Source organism: Lactuca saligna, chromosome 7 (assembly GCF_052625555.1).
Source record: "Lactuca saligna cultivar CGN05327 chromosome 7, ASM5262555v1, whole genome shotgun sequence".
Classification (NCBI taxonomy): domain Eukaryota; kingdom Viridiplantae; phylum Streptophyta; class Magnoliopsida; order Asterales; family Asteraceae; genus Lactuca; species Lactuca saligna.
Window position 1 is genome coordinate 47,442,450 of NC_136423.1, and position 19,117 is coordinate 47,461,566.

Genomic DNA, 19,117 nt, shown 5'->3' on the forward strand with positions numbered 1-19,117 from the left:
CGGAAGAGCTATGACTAGACCAGAGGGTCCAACGAGCTACGGGACTGGAGGGTCCCGTTGAGACACATCGACCAGAGGGTCGTACTGTAGCCTCGAGTGGCGTATGTGTTGTATGTGGTATTTTGGGGGACTCACTAAGCATTTATGCTTACATTTGTTGTGTTATGTGTTTCAGGTCCTAGTGATAATTGCAGAAAGGCGCCGCCATGATCCATACACACTTGTGGAGTTTATGTTTTGAGATTATGGGATATGTTTTGTGATGATAACATTTGATACATTATGTTTTGACATTATTTTATGAGTAAATGTATGTTTTAAAAATGAAATTTTTTTTTGAAAATTTACGTTGTTACAAGTTGGTATCAGAGTCTTGGTTTGAGGGATTCGAATGCACCTTCAGGTGTATCTGAACTCAGACTGGGGATTTGAGAAATTTTTCATAAATCAATTTTTTTTCTAAAAGAGTAAAAGGTTTTGAAACGAGCAGAGCAGAGCAGTGTGTACGATCAACCAGCACCCGAAATGGTGATTTCCCAAAATACCCTTACATTATGTGTTAAGAGATATGATATGATATGTTATGCATGCTAGAGTAGGATAGGTATTCATATTTAGGACTAGAGTGGCCTGATTTGTGATGCTTTAGCCTAAGAGTTTGCTGCTACTATGAGATGCTTCGAGAGTGAGTAGGTAGCAGTGAGGAGTTTATGATAAGTCTAGCGAAGGGAAGACTATGTTTAGTGAGATATAGAGTACTTGTGATTTGGGATCCTAGGAGGAGGACTTGGGATGAATGTTGATGCGGTGTGGAAGGTAGTATAGGGCCCGTACTACTGGAGACACCATATCAGTACGCAGTCCAAGTAAGAATCCTTGGAGTATCGGAGAACAAGTAGGGTTGAGTTATCGAGTGCGAGTACACTCGAATGAGTCTCAGATATTTTTATGTTGTATTTTAGAGACATTATGGTGAGTACGTGCCACACTCCAGAGAGAAGCAGTGTCAACGATGAGGAGATTCGCAGGATGATTCATGAGGAGGTGGTTGCGGCCATACGAGCTGAGATACCGGAGATGTTTGGGTCTATCAAGACCACGTTGATCGAGACTTTTGATGAGCGGTATGCTGCTGTTGCTGCGGCCACCGCAGCCGTTGCTGCTGCCAGGCCACAGGGAGGTGACTCGTTGCTGTACCAGGAATTCAGCAACACGAAGCCACCGGAGTTTGATGGAACTCAGGATCTGATTATTGCGATGAGATGGATTTCTGACATTGAGGGATGCTTCTACACGTTCTCGTGTCCGGAGCATCTGAGGGTTCGGTTTGCATTGAACCAGCTTCGCTTGGGGGTGAAGGACTGGTGGATGTTTGTGACGACAAGCTTCAATACTGCAGAGCTTACCACAGTGACCTGGGAGAGGTTCACCGCGATGTTTCGAGATGAGTATGTTCCCCCTGTGGAGAGGGAACGTCTAGCCCAGGAGTTCTTGTCCCTCAAGTAGGGAACCGAGTCTGTGACAGTGATTACGAGGATGTTTCACGATAGGGCGTTGTTTTGCCCTGAGCACGTGTCTACCGAGCAGGCACGTATGAACCAATACTTGAACATTCTGAGGAGGGATATTTGGGAGTTTGTTGCGAACTCGTCATACCAGACATTTGCTGAGCTCCAGGAAAATGCCTGGAAGAGGGAGATTAAGCTGGAGACTCAGGTCAGCGAGGAGACCGAGTCTCAGAGGAGGAATAGGCAACCGGTACAGGCGCAACCGGCAGCCAAGCAGGTAAAGCCCACTGATTCAAGATCTGGGGTTCCGAAGGGACGTACTTGTGGGAAGTGCGGCAAGAGTCACGAGGGGGTGTGTAGAGTTGGGGTGTGTTATAAGTGTGGGAAGGAGGGGCATTACGCGAGGGATTGCCCCAAGGGATTCTCGGTTTGCTTTCATTGCAACCAGACCAGCCATCGGAAGGCCGAGTGCCCACAACTACTGCAGGGATCAGCACAGGGATCTGCACATGCTGCCCGAGCTACCGAGATCTGACCAGCAAAGGCCGAGGCACCAAAGGCTCGTGGGAGAGCCTTCCAGTTGACAGTGGAGGAGGTCCGCACAGCACCCGACGTTGTGGCTGGTATGTATTCCTTCCTCTATTTATTTTGAGTTTGAGATATTGTGCTTATATTATGATATGCGTTGGTACTTTTCTTGTGAATTTCGTACCTGCCTTGGTGTTATTTGACTCGGGTGCGAGTCGATCCTTTGTGTTGTTAGCTTTTAGTCGTCACATCAGTACCTTTCGAGAGACGTTGAGTTGACCTCTTCGGGTTTCCATAGCTGACGAGCGAGCGGTTTATGCTACTGAGGTGATTCGAAGATGTGTACTCGAGATCTTCGGTGTTGAGTTCCCGATTGATCTGGTCCCGATTGCGATGGGGGACATTTGTGTTATAGTGGGCATGGATTGGTTGAGCCATTTTGAGGTTGTTATAGACTGCGACCGACATTTGGTAACGATACGAGACCCTAGTGGGGGAGTACTTACGATGTACGACGAGGGTACCCGTTCTGAGTCAACATTCTGTTCGGCTACTACGATTAGATAGAGTCTACATCAGGGCTGTAGTGGGTTTGTGGCTTACATGATGGACATGCAAGTGGCAGCAGAGAGGCCGAGATCGGTTGATGAGGTACCGATAAAGCGAGAGTTCCTGGACGTTTTCCCCGAGGAGTTGTCGGGTGTGCCTCCCGAGAGGCAAGTGGAGTTTCGCATAGATTTAATTCCGGGAGCGGCGCCTGTTGCCAAGGCACCCTATCGCCTTGCACCGCCAGAGATACAAGAGTTATCCTCACAGATTCAGGAGTTGTTGGGGAAGGTATTTATCAGACGGAGCAGCTTGCCTTGGGGAGCGCTGATCCTTTTTGTCAAGAAGAAGGATGGTTCACACCGGATGTGCATTGATTACCGGGAGTTGAACAAGTTGACGGTCAAGAACCTTTATCCCTTACCGAGGATTGATGGTCTATTCGATCAATTGCAGGGGGCATCTTCGTTCTCCAAGATTGATTTGAGGTCTGGGTATCATCAGATGAGAGTACGGGATGAGGATATCCAGAAGATGGCATTCAGAACTCGTTATGGGCATTACGAGTTCGTGGTGATGCCTTTTGGGCTCACCAATGCACTGACAGCGTTCATGGATCTCATGAACAGGGTGTGCAGGCCGATGTTGGATCATTTGGTGATCGTGTTCATCGATGACATATTGGTATATTCGAGATCTAGAGAGCAGCATGAGGAGCATCTAAGAGAGATTCTCGGGGTATTGAGGACGGAGAGGCTTTTTGCCAAATTTTCCAAGCGTGATTTCTGGTTGTGAGAGGTCCAGTTCTTAGGACACCTCGTTAACAAGAAAGGGATATTGGTCGACCCGGCCAAGATTGAGGCGGTGATGAGTTGGGGTGTGCCGAGATGCCCCACCAAGATCAGGAGCTTTCTGGGATTGGCGGGCTACTATCGGAAATTTATCAGGGATTTCTCCAAGATTGCGGTTCCTCTCACCAGGTTGACCCGGAAGGGCGTGACTTTTACTTGGGGTCCAGAGTAGTAGGCCTCATTCGATATGCTTCGCTAGAGATTATGTGAAGCCTCGGTGTTAGCCCTCCCGGAAGGGATGGAAGACTTTGTGGTATATTGTGACGCATCGATATCGGGTTTAGGTGCAGTGCTTATGTAGAGAGGGCACGTGATAGCATATGCATCGAGGCAGCATAAGCCTCATGAGACGAGGTATCCCACCCACGATCTGGAGTTGTGGGAAGTGGTGTTCGCTCTCAAGATCTGGTGTCACTACCTGTATGGGGTTCGGTGTACCATATACACAGACCACAAGAGTTTGAAGTATTTGATGGATCAACCTAACCTGAATATGCGCCAGAGGAGATGGTTAAACGTGGTAAAGGATTACAATTGTGAGATCATGTACCACCCGGGTAAGGCTAATGTCGTAGCTGATGCCCTGAGCCATAGGGCGGAGAGTGCCCTGATTCGAGACATTTGTATGCGGCTGACAGTTATGACGTCGGTGTTGGACACCATTCGGGAGGCTCAGGCGGAGACCATGTTACCAGAGAACCGCAAGAGAGAGCGGGTGATCGGACAGGTATCTGACTTTGTTACCGATAGTCTAGGGCTTTTGAACTTTCAGGGTCAGATTTGGGTACCATTTGCGGGTGGAGCGCATACCATTTTGATGAAGGAGGTCATAGATCGAGGTTTTCGATTCATCCAGGGGCCACTAAGATGTATTTGGACATGAAGAGGGAGTACTGGTGGCCTTGTATGAAGAGGGACGTGGCGTGGTTCGTTGAGAGGTGCTTAACCTGTCATAGGGTTAAGGCCGAGCACCAGCGTCCGCATGGAAAGTTGCAACCACTTGAGGTTCCCCAGTGGAAGTGGGAACAAATTTCTATGGATTTTATCACCAAACTGCCGAGGACCACGATAGACGTTGAAGCAATTTGGGTGATCATGGACCGGTTGACGAAGAGCGCTTACTTCCTAGCTATCAGTGAGAGCTATTCCGTAGAGAGGTTAGCAGAGGTGTATGTGAGGGAGGTGGTATCATGGCATGGTGTACCGATCTCGATTGTGTCAGATCGAAATGTATGTTTCACTTCCAGGTTCTAGAAGAAGTTCCAATGTTCCATGAGGAGTTGGGTACGAGACTGCATTTCAGTACCGCCTACCACCCATAGACTGACGGGCAAAGTGAACGGACGATTAAGACGCTCGAGGACATGCTTCGAGCATGTGTATTGGACTTCGGAGGAAGTTGGGACACGTACTTTCCGTTGGTTGCATTTTCCTATAACAATATCCACCACTCGAGTATTGGTATGCCTCCCTTCGAGTTGTTATATGGGAGGAGGTGTCGGACTCCCATCTGCTGGGGAGAGGTGGGGCAGCGAGTGATGGGCAACACTGAGATAGTGCTTCAGACATCGGAGCAGATACATCAGGTCAGGCAGAGGTTGTTGACAACGCAGAGTCGCTAGAAAAGTTATGCGGATAGACAGCGATCTGAGCTTAAGTTTCAGGTGGAGGATTTCGTACTCCTGAAGGTATCTCCTTGGAAAGGAGTCATCCGATTCAGGAAGAGGGGCAAGCTAGGGCCCCGATACATTGGTCCGTTCAGGTTGACCGCTAGAGTGGGCAAGGTAGCATATCGCTTAGAGTGGGAAAGGTAGCATATCTATGGTGTGTACAATCAAGCCGGTGTTGTCCTGCGATCCTAAGAAGAAAACCTGAAACACATAACACGGTAAGCACGAAGCTTAGTGAGTTCCCCAAAATACCACATTCAAAACATATTAGCCACTCAAGGCTATAACTTTGTTTGACCCTCTGGTCAATTTGTCTCAGTAGGACCCTCCAGTCCCATAACTCTGTGGACCCTCTGGTCCTAACTCTGTAGACCTTCCGGTCCTAACTCTGTAAACTCTGAAACATACATAGCATAAATCACATAGAAATAATGCAGTGTATCACATCATATAAATAGCATACAAAATACTCTGTCACATAACTCTAATTACCACTCTAGGTAAAGTATAGTGAGAAGACTCACCTAGGGTATCTCAGATAATCTCGCACTCGAACCACTGATCTAGCCCCCGCCTAAACACATAACAACAGTCTCAAATAAGTAATGGCTCTCAAAGGCTAGATTAAATCCACTCTACAATTCCACAGAAGGGTAAAAGACATTTTTACCCCTCCCTGACCCTAAAAGTCCAAGGGTTGACCAAAACCCTAAAAATCAACGGAAGTCAATAGAAGGCAATACGCGGTGCGTACCTTCTCTGTACGCGGGGCGTACGCCGGCGAGTCATAAACGGGATCTCAACCCCTTACGCTGCGCGTACTGAGAGTTACGCCCAACGTAAGTCTCAGTTTAGCCTTTCCTTGGTTTTTGGTCTTAAATGGTTAAGATACTCGTTCATCTTCTAGATCTGACTCTTTCTAGACCTCTTATTCCATAAAGTCGGAACCTTTAAGCCTTTGCATGGATGTAAAGGTCCCTACACCCTCTAACACTTTTCCTTTCTCCTCAAAAGGTCTAGATCTCATGCATGGCTCAATATCCATGTCCAAGATTGCATTTTTATGAACATACAACTCATTTTGTCCTGAAAAATGCTAGATCTAGGCCAATGGAGACCATTTGCTTATGAAGTCTCCATCTTGGGACCAAAAATCCTATAAATTGGTCCAAGAAGCACACCACACAAATGACAAGTCAAGATTTAAGCCTTTTACCTCAGGAAGAAGCTCCAACCTCTGAAAAGCTCAGATCTACTCTTTCCCACAACTCCTAGCCTCCAAAATGGCCTTCTCTTCTCTTCCACCACCTTGAAATGACACTCTGAAGCTTAGAACACCAACACACTAGCTTAGGACGAAGGTTGGCTCTCTTTTAGGGTTTCACTCACTCAAATGGTGGCTAAGGATAAATCCATAGCCTTCTTTATATAGGGCTCAAGTCTGAATTAGGGTTTTGCATCTGGGCTGGTTACGCACAGCGTAACTTTGGTACGCTCAACGTACTTCATGGAGTCCGCGTTTATAATAAGCAATTGAGTATGCGCAACGTACTTCTTCAATACGCCCAACGTACTCCTTTGCAATATTTTCCATTTAAGGGCTTCTCTTGACAATTTGGAGAAGAGGAAGGGTTAAACAGATATACCCAATTTCCGGGATGTTACAATTCTCCCCCACTTGAATTAGATTTCGCCCTCGAAATCGCTCCTTACCATACATAGATCGAGCCCAACTACCCGACATGCACTACCGTAGTTCCTTAAACCATACAACAATCACTTCTACAGATACTCGATCTCACCAGGGTCTCTTGACCCGAAAGGGCAAACCCAACTACCGTTGCGGTACTTAATATGAATCTTCAGAGTTTGGAAACTCTTACGGTCTATCTCCTTGCCAGATCATACTCGAATCATCATCCTGATAACCGCTCGCCGACTAACAGACTCTAAGGACACCCTTCCAATCCTGATTCCCTCCTCAATCCCGATTGCAATTTCGGAGGACAGAAAGATCATAATCTCCCCCTTTCTTCAGGACCTACCGCAAGTACCAACATCAGGATTCATCAGAGGGGATGAACCCAAAACTCTAATCTTAAACACCAGAACATAATCATGCTCGCATGAGATCGCGAATTCTTGTCTGATTAATGACTGGACTCGACGAGTCGATGTGTGGACTCAGCAAGTCCGCGCTGTAAAGTGAAACCCTAAATCTCAGGGCCTGAGCCGTATTTAAAGGCCCTTATGGCTGTCATTTGCGGCCACTACCCCCATAAGAAAACCCTAGAGAGCAAAGAGAGCTTAGAGTGCATTTTGGAGGATAATTCTTCATCCTTTGGTGTAACCTTGCAAGAAAGAGTGAGAGAATCCAAGCTAGATCGATTGTGGAGCTTGGATCTGGGTTGTTCACACTAAGATTCACGTTTTGAGGTACAAGTTTTGTCCCATTTCGTGTATTTGATAGATTCCTTGAATCTAGGGTTTCCTTTGCACCATTTTGGGTTAGATTGTGAAGCATATGTTGTCCCTTTGGGTGTAGATGATAGATCTGGATCTTGAGAGGTCCAAAAGGTCCCAAGCTTCCAGCTTTATGAGATTTCATGTGATCCTTGAGAATAGAACCCCATTTTAAAGGTTATTTCTCCATTTTTGGTCTTATAAGCATTGCATGAACGTAAAGTTTGAACCTTTACGTGACTTTCGAGTGTTAGAAGGTTAGATCAACTTGTTGGGGAAGCCTATCTGACCTCGGAAGATTGTTTGAGTGTTCTCATGGTAGGATCTCGCCGAGCCCATAAGGGGACTTGACGAGTCGAGTCGGGTTGTCCCGCGACTCGTGACCTGTGAACTCGTTGAGTGTAGGGTTGACTTAGCGAGTTGAGTGAGGACCAGGGGCAAAAAGGACATGCATGGACTCACCGAGTCAGACCAGTGCACTCGACGAGTCGGGTTAAAGTCTGACCGTTGACTTTTGTTGACTTTTAGGGTTTGGTTAACATTTGGACTTGTGAACCATTTGAAGGGTAAATTGGTCTTTTAGCCTTCTTAGAGGACATCGAAGAGGCTAGTCTTGTCTGGAGAGCCGTTATTGATTTGAGATAATTGTTTATGTGCTTAGGCGGAGACTAGATCAGTGTATACGTGTGCGAGGTTATCTGAGACATCCGAGGTGAATCTTCTCACTATACATTACCTAGAGTGGTATCTATGTGTAGAGTGGAGGGTTTTGTATGCTATGTGTATATATGAGATTATGTGCATTTTGTTATATCTATGGTATGTGTTGTATAGACCGAACCGAAGGGCCCGACGATATAGACCAAACCGAAGGGTCTAACGATACAGACCAGACCGAAGGGTTGGACGAGCTATGACTAGACCAGAGGGTCCAACGAGCTACGGGACTGGAGGGTCCCGTTGAGACACATCGACCAGAGGGTCGTACTGTAGCCTCGAGTGGCGTATGTGTTGTATGTGGTATTTTGGGGGACTCACTAAGCATTTATGCTTACATTTTTTGTGTTATGTGTTTCAGGTCCTAGTGATAATCGCAGAAAGGCGCCGACATGATCCGTACACACTTGTGGAGTTTATGTTCTGAGATTCTGGGATATGTTTTGTGATGATAACATTTGATACATTATGTTTTGACATTATTTTATAAGTAAATCTATGTTTTAAAAATGAAAAATTGTTTTGAAAATTTACGTTGTTACAAAAATGGACATAGTTTTTGTAATAATATGTAAAGTCAATGCTTTACTATGGTTTGTATGTTATGAGTTGTACACCTGGTTTATGTCTTGAATCAAAAGTAAATTGTTTTGGCTTTTGTGAAAACATGTTTTGATGGTTATGATATAAATTATAAAATGTTTTCAAGAACTACAATATTTTATTATATGAAAAAAAGATCAAGTGTTATAACACTTTAAATGGAGGAGATTATTGTTAGCTCAATGTTAAACTATCCCATATCTACCATAACATTAATATTAGTGACAATTTTCAAAAGGTACATGGATAACCGGGTCGATCTTTTTTCTCTACTAAGAGCAAACTACACATATAACACCAAAAATAATTGTCACTATCAAAATGAAAGTATGTATTTTACTTTTATATGTCAAAGGAGTTACTTTTTAACTTGTAGATTTCAAAGTCAAGCATGCATGGTTACCTTCGATAAAAGGCTATTGTAACATCATCGTTTTAGGGCTAAATTTGATTTGCTAAAATAAATATAATAAAATAAAAAATATATAGATATAAAGGATATTATAATAAAATATTTTATATAATATAAAAAATCCATAATATCTTATGAATAAATAGTTAATTTGGTCGATAATATAACGCTAAGGTTGTTTTGGTAATTTAGGGAAAACCCTTGTATCTAACCAATACATAACCTAATTATCCTATTATGGACCAAAATTGTTAAAATGGATTAAATTAGCAATCTAAAGGAGAAGCTAGTTACTTATGTCACATGTTGTTTGAAAGTGTTCCTCTCTTATGGGGCTGAGGGTTCAAGTCTCATTATAGACAAATGTATAACTTAAGAGTAAATTATTAGTGTGTGTGTGTTAGCCATTACAAAACTTTTGCCATATGTTAGTTAAATTTGGAAAATAGAAAGTTGAGAGGTGTTAGATGTCAAATTGCCAAAGAGATAAGACATTATTCATCTTTACCTCCTTCATTTTAGAGAAATCGAGCTAGAGAATGTCGGAGGGAGAAAATAGTGATTGTACAATCACTGTTATATTTGAGCTAAAAGTAATGAGAATGTACAACTCTTTTTTTCTTCTCCCAAAAATCGATTAAGTGTTTGGAGAATATCTAAGTTCGAAAATTTACCATCTTAAGGATGTTTTTAATGGGATTTCAAGTTATCTTTAGTCATTATATGACTAATATACGTTTATTCTTCTTATTTACTGCTTAATTTGGAGTTTAAATTATATTTTAGAAGCTTAAAAGCTCAAATGTTGGAATATTTTGAGTATTCGCACATGAAATTGATATTAGTTTTGGCTTGTCTTTGAGTTTCTAAACTCTATTTGAATTTTGGAGTCCATTAATGGGTGATAATTACACTTGTGGATCTAGTTTGAGATTTCAATCTTGACGTATAGCTTCAATGATGATTCAATCTCTACTTATGATAAAACTTAACTTTTGACCCATTGAAACTCATTGAATATCAATTTGATAGTAGAACTCAATTGGTGACGATCTTGGTTTATTAAATGATTAGTGAAAATTTAAGCTTATACGTTTATTAATGGTACAAACCTGCATTGATATGTCTAGTTAGTGTCGACCATATTCTAGTTAGGGTTAGATTTTTTGTACCTTGCCTACATAATACGATTACTAGTTAGGATTCCATAGTATTATCGATTTCCAAGCTCATGAATAAGGATACCCCATCTTACCATATGGACTTAATTCACATCGACTAAACCATGTTAAATATTGTGTCTTTTGTGTGTGATTTATTCTCGTTTATTCCTAACACGGTGCAATTAAAATTATGCACCACCAAGAAAATCCAAAGAGGCGTCGGTAGGACTTTGTAGGTACTGATCTTGGTGTCCATGGAGGAAGCTTATTGGATGGAGAAGGTTGAGAGATGGGCTAGGCAGCGGAGCACGGTGGTGCAACCGAAAATTAAAAGGATTTTGAGCATGATTTTGACTTCGTCTACTCGGAGGACAAAGCATTAGAGGAAACTACAAGTCCTGTTTGTTTATTCATTGATGCCCTGTTGAGGAACTTGAGGCATGATGATGGGGTTGGGGGGAGGGGGTGGCGATCCATTGTGGTTTGACATGTCAATTGCCAAAATGGCAACTATATATTATTGTAACCGACTATAGGGTGGAAATTTGCTAAATGATACTTATGGGAAAATAAACATGTGTACATAAATATGATGTTAGTATAACAAAGTTTTTTTTTTTTTTTTTTTTTTTTTTTTTTTTTGTGACAAATTTAAGGATTTTTTTGTAAATATTTCCTAAATGTAATCATATATGTTAAACGATATGTCACGTGAAACTTGAATTGTTGAGAAAGGCATTCTACTTCCACGACTACAATTCCACTATACCTATTACCTAACCCTTTTTCTCCCTCGGGGTTCCTAATCGAATTAGGAATATCTCTCTCAATTCCTATTCCCTCATCTAATTTTATCGACATTTCTTCTCAAATCCGACGATAAATTCACTAATATATCCGAAACCCCACTTGATTCAACCATAAATCTAACGGATTACCTCAATTTCTATCCATCAGTTGATCGCGGGTTGCAATTTCGGAGTTTCGTTGATTCATTCCAGGTAATCTCACTACTTATCGATTTACTCTTCGATTTCGATCATCTACTGTGCCCTTTAGAATTTGTTAGAAGCTTCGATCTTTCTAAGATGGATGGAAACAAAGACGAAGCGTTGAAGTGCTTAAAAATTGGGAAAGATGCGTTAGGGTTAGGCGATCGAACTCGCGCTTTAAAATTCATCAAGAAAGCTCAACGATTAGATCCTTCTCTTCCCGTTGACGATCTGTTATCAACTCTAGAAAGCACGAATGAATCACCAAAGTCACCCCAGACCGGTGCCGGTGATGGTGATAGCTCTAACGTTCGGCGTAGGGTTCCAGGAACTGGATCTTCATCCGGTTCATGTACAGAAGAACAGATCACAATAGTGAGGGAGATCAGAAGGAAAAAGGATTATTACGATATCCTAGGGCTCGAGAAAACTTCTAGTGTTGAAGATGTTAGAAAAGCTTACAGGAAACTCTCTTTGAAAGTTCATCCTGACAAGAACAAAGCACCAGGATCCGAAGAAGCCTTCAAGAAAGTCTCCAAAGCTTTCCAGTGTTTAAGCGTTGATGAAAATCGAAAACAGTATGATCTAGTCGGGTCAGATGAACCCACTTACGAAAGGCAAACAACCAGGCGTAGGACCCATCAAGGATTCAACAATGGCTTCTTCTACAATCAAGAAGTTGACGCAGACGAGATTTTCAGAAACTTTTTCTACGGTATGAACCCAAGAACCACAACCCAGTTCACCGGGTTCAATTTTGGACCCGGAATGGGTACCAGAACAGGTGTAAACGGGTCGGATGGGTTTAACATACGGGCTTTACTTCAATTCTTGCCAGTTATCATCATTCTGATTTTCAGCTTCTTGCCTTCTAACGAACCTGTTTATTCTCTTCAAAGAACATATACCTATGATTATCGTTTGACTACACAAAAAGGGGTTAGTTACTTTGTGAAATCACGCAACTTTGAGCAAAAGTATCCATCAAATAGTCATGAAAGGGTTCAGCTTGAAGGAAGGATTGATCATGAGTACGTGTCGATTCTTTCTTATAATTGTAGATTGGAGGCACAAAGGCTTCATTGGGGTTATCAACGTGAAACGCCTAATTGCGACTTGTTGAGGCAGTTTGATCCTACTTTGGTGGATTCACATTGAAGGTCCGGTTGCTTCTTTTTTTTTTTTTTTTAATACTTCTATGGTAATTATTATTATCATTATATGGTTATTGAAAATAATGTTGCATTGGTATTTACTATCAACAAGTGTACTTGTAACATTCATAAAAGATGATGATTTGTGTATTTTTTGTAATAGCTTTAAAGATTTGGAAAGCTTGGTGCTTTATATGGAAAACACATTTTTAGATTTTGGTTTTTTTTTCTTCTTTTGCAGATTGTAATTCAAAAAAAATCTTGAAGCTCTGAGAATATGCAAGTTGATTTGCATTTTTTGCAGCAAAGTTGTAAAAGCAGCATCAGACACAGATAGATTATTTAGCTGAAACTTTTATATATTTTTTTGAAGTCTGAAATTAATTTGTTACTCGATTATTTTGATTTGACATTGGAGTATTTGTTTTATAAATTGCCATATTTTTCTTATTTGTGTGCTTGTTTGAAAGTTGGAGTGACCTTATGTCCGATTGAGTTGTGTTACTTTCATCGCAATTGAGTTAAGAGTGATGCACGTGTTGGACTTTCTTCAATGAAAAGAGGCATCATTGAAAAATGCAAACTTTTCTGGTGGATGAAAAAAAAGTAAAATTGAATTTCAAATTACTTATTGACTTTTTGTTTCAATAACGTTAATCAACCAATCTTAACATATTTTAAAAATATATAAAATAATCACACATTGAAAAACACTTGAAAGGATAGATTTCTCAAAATTTTAAAGGTTTCTGGATATGTTTAGGTTCCTATATTAAAACTCTTGTGCCTTTTTTTTTAAAACAAAATTGCAAGAATGGTCTCTGTGGTTAGGTGGAAATTGCCACTATGGGCCAAAAAGGTTTGGGCTAGCATTGATGGTCCATAGGTTTGCATTTTGTTGCGACTTTGGTCCAAAACCTTAACTGCCGTCACTTTTCCCCGTTACCATCCATTTGACTTGTCAAATGGAGGGTATTTTCGTCATTCCCTATTTTACTCCCTATATTTAATTAATAAATTCCTTTTACGTATCTATACCGCCATACGGATAAAAGCGTCGATCATACTCACATTTATAGTCTTAATTACATAGATAGTCGTTTCCACTTCGATTTTCATTAACTGAGGATCAAGAACCCTAAACCCATTTCCAGCTTGTGCGCTTCGATCAAGTGAGTTGATAAGTTAATGCAAGTTCCAATGTGGAATGTGAGGTTGTATGAGAAAGCATTCAACGCAAGGGTGGTTTATGGTACGCAATTTTTATTTTGCTCACTAAGTTGCCTTTTTATGTGAAATCCTCTCATCTGAAACTTCTTTTTTGTTCTTGTTTTGAAGATGGATACCCTACTCTGTTTACCATCAAGCTACATCATGGTGGAGAGTTCACAAAGTTTCCAGATGTGAACTACATTGATGGAACTGTGACATATGTTGACATGGTCGATATAGAAGAGTTTTCTGTTCATGAAATGGATGCCATCATGAAAGGGTTAGGATACTCGGTTCCCCCAGTTATCTATTATCATTTTCGGTTGCCCAAAGGAGACATGCATTTTGGACTACGTGCCCTAGGAAACGATGATGATGTTCGTAATCTTGCCCAATATGTGAAGGAGCATAAAGTCATAAGGATGTACACTGAACACGGTTTTACAAAATTGCTTACTTACTTTATGGCTCCTAAACCTGTTAAAAAGGTCACTATTGAGCAATTAGATGAAATTGAGGAACATGAAACCACCACAACTAATAACCAAGCTAGTGATAGGAAAAGGAGTTGGACCAAGGACAAATCTTTGTCATTATCCCCTGTTTTACATAATGAAGGTGCTTTGTCAATATCCCCTGTTTTACATAATAAAGGTGCTTTCTCATTATCCCCTGAGTATAATAGGAAAAGGAGTTGGACCAAGGACAAATCTTTGTCATCATGCAATAAGAAATTGGTCATGGGTGATGTTAGTGAAGCTAATGTAGATGGGGATAAGGATCATGCACCTAATGATTTTGATGAGGCAGCTAATGAATTTGATCTTGGATTGAACCAACAAATTTTAGAATCTAATTCTGAATTTGATAATGGATTCAATGAAGAGAAGGAAGGGGATGAAGGGGAAGAGGTAGTTAATGAAGTTAGTGCTAATGTAGATATGAAGAATTATGAGAAGGATGCTAGAGTTGAAGATGATGTAGATATGGGGGGTTATCAGATGGATGCTGGAGTTGAAGATGAAGTAGATATGGGGGGTTATCAGATGGATACTGGAGTTGAAGATGAAGTTACTCATAATGTAGCTGAGGATGAAAGAAGTGATAGGGAGGATGATAATGGTGAAAGAAGTGATGGGGAGGATGATAGTGATGAAAGAAGTGATGGGGAGGAGGATAGTGATGACAGTGACTTTTGGGTAGATGAGGATAACATAATTCCTGAAGTAGAGGTAGATATGAAGGATCTTTACATGAGTGTTGATCTGGAAGCTGAATTTATGGAAAAGAGAGTAACAAATCCCATGCATAATGATAGTGGTGAAGACCCTAAAGACCCTGAAGATTTGGATGTAATTGATAATGACCGATGGGATTCAATGGATGAGGGTTCTGATATGGAAAGGAAAAGGAGAGTTTTATTAAAAGAATTAGGGAAGGAGACAAGGTGCTCTCAAGGGGAGATACATAAAGTTACTTTTAGGATAGGACAAAAATATAAAAGTAAAAAGGAGTTAAAGGAAAAAATACAATTGCATGCATTGGAAACCAGGAGGAATATATTCTTCAAGAAAAACAACAAAACAAGGTTAAGAGCTTTATGCAAAGGGATTGTAGCCTTTAATGAGGGTGATGTTGGTGAACCTACCCCTTGTCCTTGGGTGATACAAGGTTCTAGATCAAATAAAGATGGTAGTTGGATGATTAAAACATATAACCACGAACACAGATGCTTGCATACAAGAAAAGTGAGATCTGCAACTGCAAAGTTCATTGGGAAGCGAATAATGGATCAGGTTGAATTAAACCCAACAATCCCTGTGAAAGCTTTAAAAGAGCAACTGCAAAAGGAATATCAAGTGGGTTTCTCTATACATCAGATTTTCAGGGCTAAATCTAATGCAAAAAAACAAGTGCAAGGGGATTACAAAAAACAGTATGAGGTTCTCAGAGATTATATCTTAGAGCTACAGTCTACCAATCCAGATACAACTGTGAAGTTAGAATTTGAGTCTGAACCCAACTCCAATGCCACCTCAAGAAGATTTAAAAGAATTTATGTGTGTATGGGTGGAATGAAGAAAGGGTTTAGAGCTTGCCTGAGGGATTTTCTTGGTTTTGATGGGGCATTTATGAAGGGCCCTTTCCCAGGACAGATATTGACTGCAGTTGGGGTAGACTCAAACAATGAAATATACCCCCTGGCTTATGCCATTGTTGAGTCTGAGAATACTCAAAGCTGGAAATGGTTTTGATGGGGCATTTATGAAGGGCCCTTTCCCAGGACAGATATTGACTGCAGTTGGGGTAGACTCAAACAATGGAATATACCCCCTGGCTTACTTACTATTTACTTTGTTTTTGACAACATTTCAGGGAGAGCAATATCAGATATGCTTTTAAATAATCTTTGTGAAGTTTTCAACAACAAATTGGTTGAAGGAAGGGATAAGCCACTAATAACTTGCTTGGAGTACATCAGGGAATACATGATGAAAAGAATCTGTAATGTCATCAAGGTGCAAAATAAGTGTGTAGGGCCTCTAACTCCTTTTGCAACAAAGATTATGGACAAAAATGTCTATTTGGCATCTCAGTACACAACTAGGTGGAATGGTTCAGACAAATACCAAGTGAAAGGGCCATGGCAGGATCAACAAGTTGTTGACATGGCAGCAAGGGTATGCAGCTGCAGGAAGTGGGAATTAACTGGCCTCCCTTGTAAACATGTCATAGCTTTCCTAAATGATAAAGCAGATAATGGTGAAAAGATTGGAGAGTTACACACTTATGTCCACAGGGTGCATTGGCTAGAAACTTGGAAAGCAGCTTATGTTTATAAGGTAGAGCCTATTAAAGGGAGAGCAATGTGGCCTATAAGTGATTGCCCAATTAAAATCACCCCTCCTCTGCACCATAATCAGCCCGGGAGACCCAAGAACAAGAGAAGGCAATCTGCAGGGGAGAGAAGCCAGAAGAAGGGAGAGAATGGTAATGGTGCTAGTGGGAGTCAAACTAATGGGGCTAGTGGGAGTCAAACTCATGCTGCAAGTGGGAGTGGGAAGCTAACAAGGAAGTTTATTAGTGTGACTTGCAGCAAGTGTAAAAATAAAGGGCACAATGCTAGAACTTGCAAGGGCCAAGTAGGAAATTGAAGGGGTTTGAAGCTAGTTTGATGTCTTTTGGGTTTCACATGTTAACTGCTTATGTTTATTGTATGTTATGTACTTGATGTCTCTTGGTGTGGAAGATACATTGATGTTCTTTTTGGTACTTGATAGTACGTTACTAAAAACTGTATGTCTTTTGATTTATGGGAAAAACATATCAGAAATTTAATGGTATGGTTTATGGTATGTTTAATTTGATGTTAATTGCATACTTTACAATGTTTAAATCATACAATTGATGTTCTTTTTGGTACTTGATAGTATGTTACTAAAAATTATATGTCTTTTGATTTATGGGAAAAACATATCAGAAATTTAATGGTATGGTTTATGGAATGTTTAATTTGAAGTTAATTGCATACTTTACAATGTTTAAATCATACAAGTGGATGTTATGGTTTATGGTATGTTTAATTTGTTGTTAATTGCATATTTTACAATGTTTAAATTTGTTGTTAATTGCATACATAAATGGAATGGTCAACATATAGATACCAAATATAATTTCCATTGACATTTTGTTGCAAAACATGTCTTACATGGATTACATTGCTTACATCTTGAACAAAATACTACTTTCATACAACTTACCAAAATATTACACTGCTTACTGCTCACAGCTTACATCTTCAACAAAAAACTACATACCCAACCTATTAAATTCTCAAGCTACTTGTAAAATAGAACATACACAAAGAAAATCCAACTGCATAACAGGTAAATTTTGAGTCTTGTGGTCTGAGCCTTCACTTTGTTTATTGTCCTCAGCAATCCAGGTATGATGGCTTTTGAACGTTCACACATTGGACCATCATACCACCCAATAAAGCGACACTTCGATCCCTTCAAAAAAAAAAGACAACACATGTTCTTAACATGTAATATGATAACAATGATGCAAATACAAAATCCATTTGCTTACCTCAGTCGGGTATCCCCAGAAACGGCGACCTGGGTTTTTGTCGGTCCACGAAGTGCGAACAATAGCCATTTTACCACAGAAACACAACACCATTGTTAATTTCTTAAGAGGGAAATTGTGAATAGTGATGTGTTAGGGCTTGTGAAGAAGACGGGAACGAGGGGATTAAAGCTTGAGGACAGCAGTATCATCGATCGATCTTATAGGAAGAGGAAGTTATTAATTAAATATAGGGAGTAAAATAGGGAATGGAATGACAAAAATACCCTCCATTTGACAAGTCAAATGGATGGTAACGGGGGAAAAGTGACGATAGTTAAGGTTTTGGACCAAAGTGGCAACAAAATCCAAACCTATGGTCCATCAATGCTAGCCGAAACCTTTTTGGCCCAAAGTGGCAATTTCCACCTAACCACAGGGACCATTCTTGCAATTTTGTCTTTTTTTTTAAAAAAAATATTGTACAAATCATCATCTTATATGAATGAACAAACTATATTGTATCAAGTCCTTATATCAAGAGCTTCTCGATCACATCCTGAAAGTCAAAATGACAAGATCTTATAATTAAAAATCAGATTAAGGTGCAATAAGTGATTAATTAGATAAAGGATTATGAGAAAATAATAAACCTTGAGTTGCTGGATTTGGGATCTTAGTTGACTTCCTTTAGGTCAATTAGGTCAAAAGTTCCCAAATTCATGTATCTCTTAATTTCATCGTCAAAACGAAGATATCTATGTGATTAAAGTAACTAATTAGGTCACAATATTTGAGCGCCGATTAATTTAAGTGACAAACGGAAATACATGCGGATGATTAAGGAGACATAGTACAATTTCATAAGGAGAATTGGGATCATACCTTCAATGGGACCTTTTTTGAGTTGTTTGGAGTTAGCAGCTTGTTGAACAAGATCCAATATTGTAATCGTAAGCTGAACATCAGCCAATGGGTAAGATTTATGGGTCACTGCTTCTCCTGTCTGCAAACCAAAAAAAAAAATCATAGAAATTCGAAGTGTATTGATTAATGTAAGCTTGGTGTTGTATGTGAAGCGTGAAATATGATTTCAAATCAAATTTTGGGAGAGAACTAAAACTGAGAAGGTTAGCATATTTTCGGTGGACTCGTGATGAGGGTTTGAAGGGGGAGGGTTTAACAGGATCAACTATTATTTAAAAAATATGTACTACCAAAATTACA

At 40.5% G+C, this 19,117-nt stretch overlaps 1 pseudogene across 1 annotated transcript; it reads left to right on the forward strand.

The window, feature by feature from the left end:
• Positions 1-11,177: 11,177 nt before the first annotated feature.
• Positions 11,178-13,057, forward strand: LOC145005370 (chaperone protein dnaJ 49 pseudogene; annotated as a pseudogene). The gene is made up of 2 exons (XR_013662557.1): positions 11,178-12,613; positions 12,849-13,057. The product of XR_013662557.1 is annotated as a chaperone protein dnaJ 49 pseudogene (transcript).
• Positions 13,058-19,117: the final 6,060 nt, after the last annotated feature.